This window comes from Strix aluco, chromosome 1 (genome assembly GCF_031877795.1).
Source record: "Strix aluco isolate bStrAlu1 chromosome 1, bStrAlu1.hap1, whole genome shotgun sequence".
Classification (NCBI taxonomy): Eukaryota; Metazoa; Chordata; class Aves; order Strigiformes; family Strigidae; genus Strix; species Strix aluco.
This window is the reverse complement of record NC_133931.1, coordinates 163,157,361-163,170,629: the sequence shown is the minus strand read 5'-3', so window position 1 is coordinate 163,170,629 and position 13,269 is coordinate 163,157,361. Positions and strand designations below refer to the sequence as shown.

Sequence of the window (13,269 nt, the reverse complement as noted above, 5' to 3'; positions counted from 1 at the left end):
CACAAACCTCCACTTAAGCCAATGATTTAACAGTGAAAGATACAGTTGTTACGGCGGCGTTGTTATTATTATTTGAATTATTAACATGGAAACTCTCCTCTTCCAGCTCCCCGTTTTGTTTGGCATCTATAAAACCCTTCATGCATGGAGTGGTCCACGACTTAAAAAAATACCCTGACGATCTCAGTGCTTCATGTTCCCTCCTGTCAGCGACAATTCTTCTTAAAGTCAGTATATTAAATGTTTCCTCAGCTTGCACTTGTCCCTCGAGGAAAGCTCATGTTCTTCTCTCACCACTAAAAATAATTGTGTTTATAAATCTAGCGACAGATGTCAGGAACTTATCTCCTTACCACAGCAGAACATGCCTCATCTATTCGCCAGAGCAGGGATTAGCTGGGGGGAAGGAGGAGCGGACATGAAGCTACGCTGTTTGTCTCGCTTAAAAGATTTGGCTGAAACAAAGGCGGAGCAGCAGGCACTCCGCCACCATTAGGCTCCCGAGTTAACGTGCCGCGGGAGTGAGAGGCACACAGCCCCCCCGACCGGGCTGACCCCCAGGCAGGCGGCCCATCCCCGCCTCGGCAGAGCAGCTGCTGCCAGGAACAGGCCCCGAGGCCGCCTCCGCCCGTTACCCGCCGCCGCCCACCGGCCCCGCCCCGCGGTCCCTCCCGACCTGGCGGGGCCCCGCGCCGGAAGCAGCTGCCTCCCGCCTGCCCCGCCCCTGCCGGAAGCGGGTCCCGCCCGCGCGCACCGGCCGCCCGGCCCCGGCCCCGCCGCGCGCCCCCGCGCCTCTCCCCGCCCGACCTCCGCCGCCCGAGTCCCTCCCGCCGCGGCGGGGGCGCGCGCGGGGAGGGCGGGGCGGGGCCGCCCCCGGTGACGCTCCTGCCTCTGCGGCGGCCTCCGGCGCCCCGCCCCTCCCGGCCCCGCCGGCGGCTCCGCGCGCGGGGGCGGCGCCAGGCGGCACCAGGGCTCCCTCAGCGCGGCCGCCCCGCCCTCCCCACTCGCGCCTCCGGCGGGCAGCGGAGCGCGCCCCGCCGGCCCAGGTGAGGCGGGGGCGGCGCGGGGGGAGAGCCCGGCACGGCCCGGGGGGAGCCGCTTGGCGCCGCGCCACCGGTGCTGGGGAGGGGGAGAGCGCCGGGGCCTCTCCCCGCCCGCCGCCGGGGGAGCGCTCCGGTGCGGGAGGGAGAAGGAAGGAAGGAAGGGAAGGAGGGGGCTCCCCGCGGCCGCCGCTCTCCCCCGCCCGAGGGTGGGGGGTCGGCGTTGGGGCGCGGCTGCCGCCCCGCCGCCCCTGGCCGGTGGCTTGTGTCTGCCGGCCCCACCCCGGCGTGTGGGGGGAGGCGGGCGGGGCCCGGAGCCTCCCGTGAGGGGCCCGGTGGCCGGTCGCTCCCTGAAGGTGACGGGCGTCGACCTTGGGGACCTCCCGCCCCGGGCCTGCCGCTGCCCGCCCGGGCGCTGAGGGGAGCGGGGAGGGGGGCGGCGGGAGAGGCGGCGGCGTGAGGCAGGTGCGGCGGCCCCGGGGCGACCGCGGCCAACGCCCGCACCTGCGGAGGGCGGAGCGCGGCGCGGCAGCGCCTTCACCCCGAACAAAGGGGCCGCGCCCCGGGGCCGGCGGGGGAGGGAGGGAGCCGGGGGTCTGGCCGCCGGGCCGGGCCGAGCGGCTGCCGCGGCGGCGTGTCGGCGGCTGGGTACCGGAGCCGCCGGAGGCTCGGTGGTGCCTGGGTGTGCGCCGTGCGGCTGGGGGATGAGTAAGAGCAGCGTTTCGGTAACGTTTAATTGCTGCTCGCTTTCGTCTGCTGTTCTTTCTGTAGTGGTGCTACGCGTTTATAGGCGTTGCTGGCTAACTATAGCTTGTGCCGCTTGCCCGCAACAAAAGGAAGAAGTACAAAGTATGCCTGTTAAGTTCTCCAAATAAAAGAACCTTTCAGCGCTCACCTATTGGCTTAGGTAAATAATTTGGTGTTTGCTTTTGGGTTTCTTTCAAATGGAAGCTGACAGCTTCGGCTCCTTCCCCTTAATTGAGTCTCTTTTGGAATGAAGATGTAAGTGGGCCGTAGTTATCCCAAGAGTCACCTGGAGGGAGATTGCTGTGTATGGCCTGTGTGTGCCTGCCTTGTAGCATCGCTGAACTGCCCTGGCAGAAAGACTGCCAAAATGTCTATTTTCAGACTCAAAACGACCCTGATGTTTTGTTTCAAGCTTGCGTTTCTAACTCTCATTGGAAAGAGCCTTTGCATTCTGCAGTGCAGACCATTACACCTCTGCACGTGGAAGCGATCCATACCGCTGCTGGCCTGTCGGGGTCTGGAGGGAGGTTATGGAGAGGTCTGCATGAAAAGCTATCGGCCGTTCTTTGTCTTTTCCGATGAAAGTTTAACTGATTTGAAAGTCCTGGGAGAGTGGCTGCATGGACTGGGAGAAGATGCTGGCATTCAATTAGTTATCAGGATAATTAATAGTGAGTATAACTGGATTCTTACATATCCTCTTCAGCGGATTTATTAATCTAATAGCCCGTACCTCAACATTTAAATCCTGGGAAATTGTGAGCATTCTTAATAGAATGAAGAACAACAGTGTGATATGTAAATATCTGATGTAGACTTAAACCCTTCAGTCTATGCTTGTGAGACAGCTTGTCAAACATTTTTTGCAGAAGCCTCCAAATGGTAGACGTTATAGGGATTGCCAGTGCTAGCGATGTTTTACCCTTTTCCTCTTTTCTGTAAAAATGGGAGAATGTGACATACTGTTGCACAAAAAGATCAAGAAGAGTCTTCAGTGAGAGGTCAGCTGTGGGGTTAAACAAGCTGTGATACTAGTGAATGTACTCCTTTACTATTGCAGATTCCTTGATCTCAGTCTTTGCTTTGTCATGTTCTTCTGAATTTGAGGAAGGGAAAAAATATAACAATTAAGGTGAAGTATTTTGAGTTGCATGCACTTTGGCAATGTTAAATAATGTGTCTTCTTTTTATTTTTTTTTTAGACCTTAAGGAGAGGCTTTAGCCATGAAAGGGAAAGCTAGAATGTCTCCTAGCTGTGCATTTGTTGTAATCTGTGTCACCTGTGGGCACGTACTCTTTACATAACCCATAGAAATAGTAGGCTATTGGGCTGGGGGAAGTGGGAAGGCGGGGCAGGGAGAGATGTGGCTGTGAGGATAAGGCAGTGCTGGCTAAAAGCAACTGAGGAGGAACACAAGACCCTTAAATAAGTGTTGCTGGAGACTTTGCGGTGGTCCATGTGTCTTCTGTATTCAGACTGACTTCTGCGAGAACAGTTGTATTCTTAAACTCGGTTAAGTCGCGCACTGACATCCCTGTGTATTCTTTTTCTAAGGGATTACCCTGAAACAGAGGTGCACTGTCTAAGATGAGCTTTTACTCCTGTTAAATTTCAAATGTATCTGACTTGGAAGAAAATAATTGCTGAGGCGAAGGATGTTAGTGTCTTAGAAACTGATGTAAGGATGTAAGGCAGTCTCTGGTGTCAAAAAATAACGTAGGTACAGTGTCTTATTACATAAAAAGTTGTTTAGGCAACTGCATTTTGGCTAATAGCGGCATTATTTTCCTTGCAGTTTCACAATTGAAGAAGAAATAATTATATGAGAAAGATCTTTTAATTTTGATTAGCTTTGTTTGCCACCCTAGCAAGTGCTATAGGATAGAGTGGTCCTGGGAATAGGTTGCTGATCCCCTGTTCTGGACAGGGAACTCCCCACCCTCTTGAGAGTTCTTACAGCCAGCTTCCAGTAAACTTCTAACGGCTCCAAGCTATTGAAATTACTTTGCATCTAAATGGAAATCTATTTAAGTGAACAAGGTAGTTTGGTAGGCTAGTGACAGTATTCTTGTGAACATATAGCCTGCCCACATCACACACACAATTATGGGACAACTGTTTTAAGTCTCCTACCTGACAAAGAATTGATGGGAGGAACCAAGAAAACAGAACAGTTGGTATAATTACTGTACATCCACTGAACATTCTGCAAAATGTTTTACATTTCATATGTTACTAAGTAGGGAAGAAATGGTTATATGTTATTAGACTGCTGCAGTACTTAAAACCAGCTCTCAAGGTAGTTCTAAAATGTTATTGGTAAGTCCTACTGTCCGCAGAATCTGAAATGATTTGTAGTCCTTGTGGATGTAAAGAACTTAGAGTCACTTTAGCAAATGTGCCTTGCAGACAGACCGGGGGGTTATTAAATCCTGTTTTGCTTCTTGTCATGTTTTCTTAACTATTGTGAGTCAGAGTGAGCACTTACCAACCAAGGATTTGACAGTGGGCCTTTTGAATCTCTTTGGTAGATATGCAACCCACAACCATCAGGTTAGGTTTATACTCTGAGTCTTAAGAGCTCTACATAGTAGCAAAAAAAAAAAAAAAATTCTGAAATTCCTATGAAAAAACAGTACTGGATTTAGGAGTGGGAGCAAGTTGGAAGGAAATGTAGTATAGGTTAAGTAATGCTGCCTTAGAATGACCTGATGAGAGAATTGATTGCCTTTGCCTAGAGGGTGGCTTAGTCTTTACTGCCAGTGTTTTGTTTAGGATTAGTTTTGTGTCTGTCAAAATCCCCAGCACCTTTGGGGCAATAGATTGGCAACATTGAAGTGTCCAGGCTGGGCACAGAGGGAAAAAATGGAGAAAGAGGTGTGTAGGAGAGGTTAGACAACATAGAAATGTAATGAGAAAGACAGTTACTATAGAGAGTTCAAAATAAGCGACGCTGTGATCAGTTTATAATGCTAATGTGGAGAGGAGCCAAGAATGCAAAGAAGGTAGCACAAACAAGAGATATAAAGAGAGTTTGTTGCATAGTAACTCTGCAACCATTACTTTAGTGGAATTGATGATGCTTATTTTGTGATATTGGCTCCTTAGTTCATGCAATTACAATATACATCGAATTCCTACCAGTACAGTTCGTTTAATGTATTGTATTTGTCTCTATAACAGTAAGTTTACAGCATCATTTGATGCAAGAGTGTGGGAATATCTGGTGCAGTGGCCCAGAAGGTTTCATTTAAAAATGGCATGTAAATACACTGTATGACCAAACAAGTATTTCTGCAAATTATGGAAAATATGATTTTGCAAAGGAGCTTGGCACCTGTGCTTAGTCGGTAGGCAGCAGGGATCAGCCATGCATTCAGGCCTTGGTACCTGTTTCATTTTACTCTCTGAAATGCTAACTTAATACCCTTCTGTGCCACTGTTAGACTTGATCTTTAACTCCGATCTTTGTCTCCAGCAGTCTGAGACTGCTTATGTAGAACACCCACATATAGGCAGGCAGAAATGTTTCCGTCAAATTAGAGAGTGTGCAGTAAATATGGAAGTCTCCCAGACATGAAACTTCTGTGAAGAACGTTAAAAGCCAGGTCTGCGTGGTGTAGTCCTTCTCTTTGCTAGCACTCCCATTCAAGCCCATCAGGCAGCGCAGAGTAAAGCTAATCCGTCATTTCAGGGCTGTGCCACTGTAATCCTGCTACTACAGCTGTGGTGTTTCCTGAAAGGGCTTTTAGTATGGAAGTAGTTAGTTCCTGCAACACTTTCCCCAGTGGGATTTATTTCAGACCTCAAAATAAGACACTTTACAGACAGGAAAACAATATTAATGTTACAGACTTCTGCAGGTGTGCTGTGTCAGTCACAAAACCCACCCTTGACCAGTGAGGTCACACCATGGAAGGTGTTTGAATACTCGGACCCAAAGGCCCTACTCAAAGCAAGGCTGGTGGAGGCTCATCCTTAACTGTCTGTCACTGTTACCCATGGGGATCAAAGTAAGCAAAATCATAGACTGATTTAAAGTGGTCATTGTGTGAAAGAGCTATTTTGGTATGACACCACTATCATAAAGTTTTTACACGCTTAACCACCTGAATTGATCCCACCTTTCACAGAATCACAGAATCATCTAGGTTGAAAAGACCTTGAAGATCATCTAGTCCAACTGTTACACTACAAAGGAGGTTAACATGCAAATAAATCTTCATTCCAATCCTCAGAACTCTTGTATTTTAAGAAATAACATTTTAAATCTCACGCTCTTAACAACTTGTTTCTGTGAGGTCAAAATTTATATTTAACAATATCCAAAGTAAGAGTTCGTTGCAATGCTTCAGTGACGGGTCCTATATGCTCATGACTGATAGCTCAGTACACCTTACTGCAACTTGAATTCTCTGACTTCTTATACGCTTGCATTTTTGAAGCTGTCACTGATTTGAAAATGAACATGAAATTTGGTTTACATTGATATAGTTCATGTTGTGAAGTCAGTGATGCAGGACTGCTCTGTATGAGTACGATTTGTTAAAGCATCTCTCCTTCATGGTCTAGGTTGTGTATTTTTTGTCTACTGCTGATCAGACATGATGACGTTGAGATTCCAGTTCAGTCATACGCACTGGAAGTAAGGTATACAATAAAACAGGAAAGCTTAACCTAGAAAGATAACACTGTATTCTGGATTCCTTCTCTATAGAGTCCAGTATTGTCAATCAGAATTTAAAGAGCAGATGCATTAGGCTAAATATCAGGAACTGCTTTCTGTTAAGCAAGTTCATCCTCTAAAATGTTATTAAGTGGTGTTTCAAGGAAGAAAAGATGACTACGTGTAACTTTCATAATCAAATTCAGTGTGGTCTGCAACATGTTGGGAGTAGCCCAGTAGGAAGATACCCACTAACTTGAGATGCATCAAATGCTGGTACTTGATTATTTTTCCCTGTTTAATGAAGACTGTGATAAGAACTATAATGAAAAATTAAGACTGTGATAAAGAACAACAAGAAAGCTGCTAGTTTGAAGTATTAATTTGGTTTGTGTCAGTACTTGCTTTATTTCTGTATAGTGCAACATAAAGGACTTGTTTTTAGAACAATTAATTTAAAAAAAAGAGGTGCATTTGTTTCAGAAATACTCAAAAGGGTGAAGTTAACCAAGTGGGTTTTCCAGGTGTAGTGTCCTTTCTGGGAAGAACTTCTCAGGTGTGGCTGTGTAACAATGGTTAAGCAGGAGTTATTGCCTTTTGGATTTAGAGGAGTTAAATTCTAGATCTTAATCCAAGCTACATCTCAGACCTCCTCCTTACATCTTGTTTTGATAATAACTTGGATCTTAAGTCATGATCTCAACTTTTTACCCTTCCACTACTGCTGGAAGGAGAAAATACTTGCTTTTAACCAATATATATTGCACATCTTTAATGTCTCCCTGTTTTGTTAAGAAATCCTATTGCAGGCATTGCCAGCTGCTATTTCCTGTGTTCAGAGCTAAGGAGGTTATAATCTGTAGATTGAGGGTGTTCTTCAAGAGGTCAGTAGCTGATCCACAAAATGTTTTAGGAAAGCCTGTATGCCTACTCGCATGCAACTGGCTCCCTGTCAATCGCTAACTTTGGGCACGTAGTTATTAGTTTTACTGATAGGCTTACAGTTACAATTACACTTAAAAGAAAGGTCTTATAGTACAGCTGCTCACCAGAATGCTAGAATTTTTCAACTCCTCTTTGCCCAAGAACCAAAGAGTGAGATATGAAATGTTTGCTTTTGGAATCATTCAAAAACCTCAGAAGGTCCTGATTTTTATTTTGAGAAACTTCTTTACCGTCCTGTCTCTTTAAAGGTTTTCATTGGATCTTATTGGAAAGATTGATCTTTTTAGGCAACTTGGTTTGGCACACGTTGAACTTTTTTAGTAGAAGAGCATCTTTTTCTTAACATTAAATGAAGGTTAACCTATATCTGTTGCATTTTGTGTCTTGCAAAGGTTGAGCTTTAGCTCTTGTAGTCAAAACAGAGGAATGAAATAATCTAACAAAAGCATTTTTCTCTACAAGGTGTATGAGTTAGAACTGAGACTGTGTACAACGTGTATAGTTTAAGTGACTTCCTTCAGGCTGGAGTGTTTTGAAGAGCACTGCACAAGCAAATTACTTCTAATGATCTTAAGTGTGGTTTGGAAAATTTGAAGAAGGCCATCCATTGCTTGAGGAGCAAAGTTTTATATTGTAATCTTTCTAATAGGTTTTACTACAGTTTTAGGAGGTAAGACTTTTTTTACGGATATGAAGGGGAAAAGTAATTCTGTAGGAGAAACTGAAGCAGAAACTATCTTGTAGCCAAATACTAGGAGATTTTTTTTAATATAATACAAACAGTGAAATACAATATGATAAAATACTGACATGGTCATAACTAACCCAGGATGGCATAGTTATTCTTGGATTGTCAGTAGTTTGAAGGAGAGATTTTCAGGAACATAATTTCTGTTTCTCAACAGACTAAGATCTTTCATGCTGACCATTATCTGTGAACAACTGGAATGGGTTTTAACAACGCTAACTTTTCCAGACTTTATGCAGGACTTGGACTGTGTGTGTATTAAGGTAAAAGAAATAAACCTCTCAAGGAAAAAAGCTGTAAAGTTAGCTTTTGACTCTGGAGAACTGATGTGATGAGAAGTACCACAGCTGAATTGAAATCATGCAAGTGACCAGCTGGAAGTAAAATGTTTTCATAAGTCAGCAGTAGTGAAGGTTTTGTAGGCCAGAGGAAATCCTATATTACACCATGCAACATTGAAAAGGTATTAGGTCACATACTTCTCACAGGAATTTAAAAGTTCATGTGTACAGAAAGGAATACAGCTCACACTTAGTAGTGTTTAGCGTTGCAACATGTGTAGAATTAAATCAATTAAATGTTGATAAAGATACCAGATTTCACCATAGACAGACTTCTATAGTGGTTCTTCCCTGGGGAGACTGACCTTTAAAATAAACGGATTTGGTCTGTGACCACTGCTGGAATGCCTTTAGCTTTTGCGTTGCGTGTCTGGCCACAGGAAGAGACACGCTTGAGGCCCATCTAGAGATGTGCAATAGTGTACCATCCTTAACGGGGCCTTTTCCAAGACTCCTTGCCTTTGGAGTGTGATTACAAAACTATTTTTTTAGGTTATTTATCAGAAGTTTTTGATAGCTGCTTCACTCAGTTACCCAGATAGCCTAAAATGAATGTTATGCTTGCTTCTGTGTTCAGAAATAGATCCATGATTTTCACATACATTGTCATATAAAAAAAATTTTTTTAGATAGCTTGTTCTGTTAAAACATAAAACTTGCACACTTACATTGTTGTTAGTCATGTAACAGTTCTGCAATGTTCTGAATTACCATGTGCGTAATAAGAGCTTAAGAATTCATATAGGAACAAAAGCCTCTTTTTAAAAGTTACTACTTTACAATTTGAGAACATTTAACTTGGAAATGTCTTCTGTGGTACTGCAACAAGAGTCTGATTAGTATTTTAACCAGGACGAGATTAAAACCACCTTGCACTGGCACTTAATGTGGAAATTGATAAATTGACCTGCATATTAATGATTTCATACTAAGTTCATGAACTGAATGCCATCTGTTTCTAGCCACTGCATGTTTTCTGCCCATATGTGAAATAGCCGTGAAACTCTACCATGTATCATATGATTGACAAGCATATATTGAACTAAAAGACAATTAATTGCCTGATTGGGTCTTTTAGGTCTACTGGATTGACTCTACCAATTTTTCAAACCATAGATCTAATAGCTTTAGGATAAAGGGCATCAAAAAATGGGGAAGGATCAGACTAAAGAGTGTTTCAACTTCATGGATGCTGTATTACCATGCAACGTCAGGTCTATAACCACTTGTGTCCTTGAATCACCTACTCAAAAGGTTAATTACAAGTCTTTGTGTATTTGCAAAACAGTCTCATTCAGTGAGTCACGCATATGAAATCCTCTTCCCCTGAATTAAACAGAAAAATGATTAGGATTTTAGAAGGAGCAATTTACACTGCATAGAATGTAAACAGGAGAAGTTACCGGAACAAAAATGGCTACAAAAGTAAAGCTCTTGCAATAACACTACAAAAGAGTACTTATGCTTCTGTAATTGGGTGGTAAAACAGATGGCAAAGTCATAAAATGAATGAAGTAGCTTACTTTGCCAAGTCAGATTTCACTAATGAAATTTATTTGCTACAGCTGGATGATTCCTTAGAGGAATAAAAGGAATTTTTTGAAATGCAAAATCCAACATGCTCCTATTTTATTAGGTTCCATTTGCTGGTGTATTGATGCAGTCTGCCTGTGGAGAGGGAGAACGCTTGCCTGTATTTGTGAAGAGGAGATGGAGAATTTAGGGGTACCAGCTTTTTGGTGTCTCTTGCTAATGGCCTGTGTTCGGTCCTGTGTGTTTGCACCATTTTTGCTGTGGCCTTTGACATAAATGTGCTTGCACCTGCTGGAGCACTTGTTCCCTGCATCCTTCATTGCCAGAAGCCAATTAATAAAATGTGAAGGATAGTGTATTTTGGTATTCCTACTCTGCTTCTGTTGAAACTTCATCCAGCTAGGCACTGACCACACAGAAGAAGGCAGTACCTGCCTTGAAAACGCTTTATTTGAAAGCTTAAACTTTTTCTATGTCAAGAATTTCATAGGAGCGTTATTCAAACAAGGCTTCTGTGTTCATTCTGTCTGTGCTAATACCTTGAAAGAATTTAAGGGTGTTCATGGGAGTTTTCACTGTAATACTATATGACTGGTTAATGAGGCAAAGTAAGTTGTTTTGAACAGGATAAACTCCCTGAGCTATCAGCATCAGAACTTGTCTCACTGTGAAGCGAGATGCCTGCAACTCAACCAGGCTGCTTCTACCAGCCAGAACCCGAACCTATAGACGGGCTGCGGATGGCACCCCTTCTGTAGATTCCCTAAGAGTGTCGAGTGCAGCCTGCTGTGAGCCTAGTGGAAGCTTGTTTTTGCTTTGCAGATACCATTTGTTTCGAGATTCCTCTGTCACAAATTAATGTTCCTGCCTATAGAGCAGTGAAACTGGGTGGAGTTTTGGTTTTAGTGAGCGTGGATCTTAAGTCATCCTTTCTGGCTGTAAAAATGACCATATGGATATTTGCTTTTTCTAGAAAACACACATCTGACATTCTGAACTCCTAACTAAAGGAAGCATATAGGGTTGTTAACAATTAATGATATATGTGTGTTAGAGGAAAACCTGATTTGTGGACTTGTTCTGGCAAACCTATATTTTTCAAGTATGTCTTTTGGAAGCCTTCTTCAGACTCTGTTTAAAGCATTTACTACTTCAAGCCAAGTCAAAATGCTTACATTTAAATTGTCCTTAAATTTCTTTAGTTAAAGTGTAAGAGTACAGGGGCAAAAAGGACACAGTGATGTGGTGGAGATTTCTTTGGAAGTATGGCTGACAAAAAACCCTGGGTTTATGACACTGAATATGCTGTGAGCAACTTTTTGAATGCAGAGCTCTTTAAAAGAGCTTTTAAAAGTGAACTGCTGAGGCTCATGCTGCAAGCTCTGGCATAGTGCCTTCGAGGGAACTCCATTTTTGTTGCTTTCCAGAATAGCTGGAAGCAGCATCTCTCTGCAAGTGTGAGTGATGCCTGACGTACCAGTCAAAAGTTAGCTTCCAAATGTGCTTTCTTGCGCTTGGAGCACAGGGTGAAAGTGGCTGTAGCTAGTATGTCTGAGATGACACTAGCTTAAACCTGTCCTTCAAGTGCTTCCCTCAATCCTTAGTTGAATAGCACTAACTTAAGACCCCGAGTTGTTGATCCTCTGTTACTAAAATCCGTCCTTGTAGGCTATGCGTTGCCTCTTACATTTTATGAAAGGGGAAACAGCGTCTTTGTTCTACATCAAATGCTGAATAAAATTCAGAAGTAGCAGCTGCTTTATGTAGCATCTCCCATGAATGTAACTTGACTTTTGCCAGGAGAGGTGATTATGGGTATTTGGTACAGGAGCCTCTACTGCAGATGTCCCCCTCTTCTGTTTCAGCCTTTCATTCTTCCTTAGTTTTGCTTATGCTAGAAAATCAGGTGTAGTACCATAGTACCTGTCTGTCTGTCTTGCCTCTGAATCCATGCAGTTCTCTGGCGTGGAGAGCTTTGACAGGCTGGTGACATGTAATTGTTCATTCTTCTACCATGACTGCTCTTACTATTAATTCTCTCCTCATGGTATATAATGTTAAATTAATACAAAATGAATGCCTCCTGTTAATATTCTAGATTACAGACCTCCATGTTTAGAAATTTAATCAAAGCCATGACTCTTACTCTTTGTGTTAAAGCAACACTTCAGCACTGTCAGCCTCCAAAAGCCAGGTTGCCTCAGTGATGAGAATAGGCTGAGATAGGGCACCAGCCATGTAGTGAACTTGAAGCAGAAACAGTGTTCTAGACTGTCACGTAAATGTGTATGTTACTAAAATTACTTCACAGTGTAACTTAGGCAATTGAACTGTGAAAGCAAGCATGCTGCTGGTGTTAACCTAGGTGCTGCACTTGAGTTTGCTGCTTTTCCCACTGATCTCTGGATCAGTCTGCATGAACCATTGCAAGCGTCTAGAATTCTTCCAAATGTCCCATAATAGCTGTCACATATCTTTCAAAAAGAGAACAATCTTCAACAGGTACTAAATTATGGTTGAGGAACCTTACACCACTTACATTGTTTTTCCACAGGGTTTATAGGCTGGAGGTACTGCAGTTCAGCTTTCCCTGTGCTCAGCTATCTGTTTTTCTAGACTGTCTTTCATGGCAGCAAGCTTGTTTAGGTAGCTAATCTGTCCAAAACCCAGTATAGGTTAATTTTTGTCTAGAGCAACTTCTGAACTGCTTTGCCACCTGGTTGTGGCAAACGCCAGTGCTATTGGAAGGAAGGATGTGGGGAATATCAGCAGACTGTGGCGGGTTAAGTTTTTATCAGCCTTGCAGGTGCACAGGGTTGGGCTCAAGTGTTGTGTGTTTTGTCAGCTCTTTACGTGGACAGTAATGTAGCTGCTTCATTTTCTTTTCAGTACGCTGCAAGGTTTAAAATCTTAAGACCTTGATTTTGTTCCAGACTACTTCTGCTGTTCAGTTTGTCAGGGTTTTCTTGTGCTGTGCCATATGGGTTTCAAGAAATTTCTTTATGGAAGTGCCTCTCCAGAAATCATCTTGCAGGATGCCAAAGAGGCTTTTTGGTAACAAAATGCTGAAATGATGACTTAAAACATATGGAATACATATCTGTTCTCACTTCAGGAGCTGCTGTGTAGTTCATGGCTCTGCCCAGAAGCTGACACTAAGGCCCTCTGGAGCCTCAGGAGACTGCTGGAAGGTGTGAGCTTGTTTACTGTTTGCTAGTGGTTTAGTGACTTCTTGTTGGAGGGATCTC

The 13,269-nt window shown here is 43.8% G+C and overlaps 1 protein-coding gene across 5 annotated transcripts in view; it reads left to right on the top strand.

Moving 5' to 3' along the window:
- The first annotated feature begins 928 nt into the window (after positions 1–928).
- RALA (RAS like proto-oncogene A) overlaps positions 929–13,269 on the top strand; it is a 29,549-nt gene continuing 17,208 nt past the window's right edge. The window contains exons 1-4 of one of the 5 annotated variants that reach the window (XM_074843422.1): positions 1,031–1,046; positions 6,361–6,438; positions 8,305–8,410; positions 10,125–10,213. The gene's annotated coding sequence lies outside the window, so the exon portion shown is untranslated. Of the gene's footprint in view, positions 1,047–1,691; positions 1,948–2,010; positions 2,459–6,360; positions 6,439–8,304; positions 8,411–10,124; positions 10,214–13,269 lie in introns of those variants that run through there. The other 4 variants (XM_074843413.1, XM_074843430.1, XM_074843447.1 and 1 more) reach the window with 4 other exon arrangements.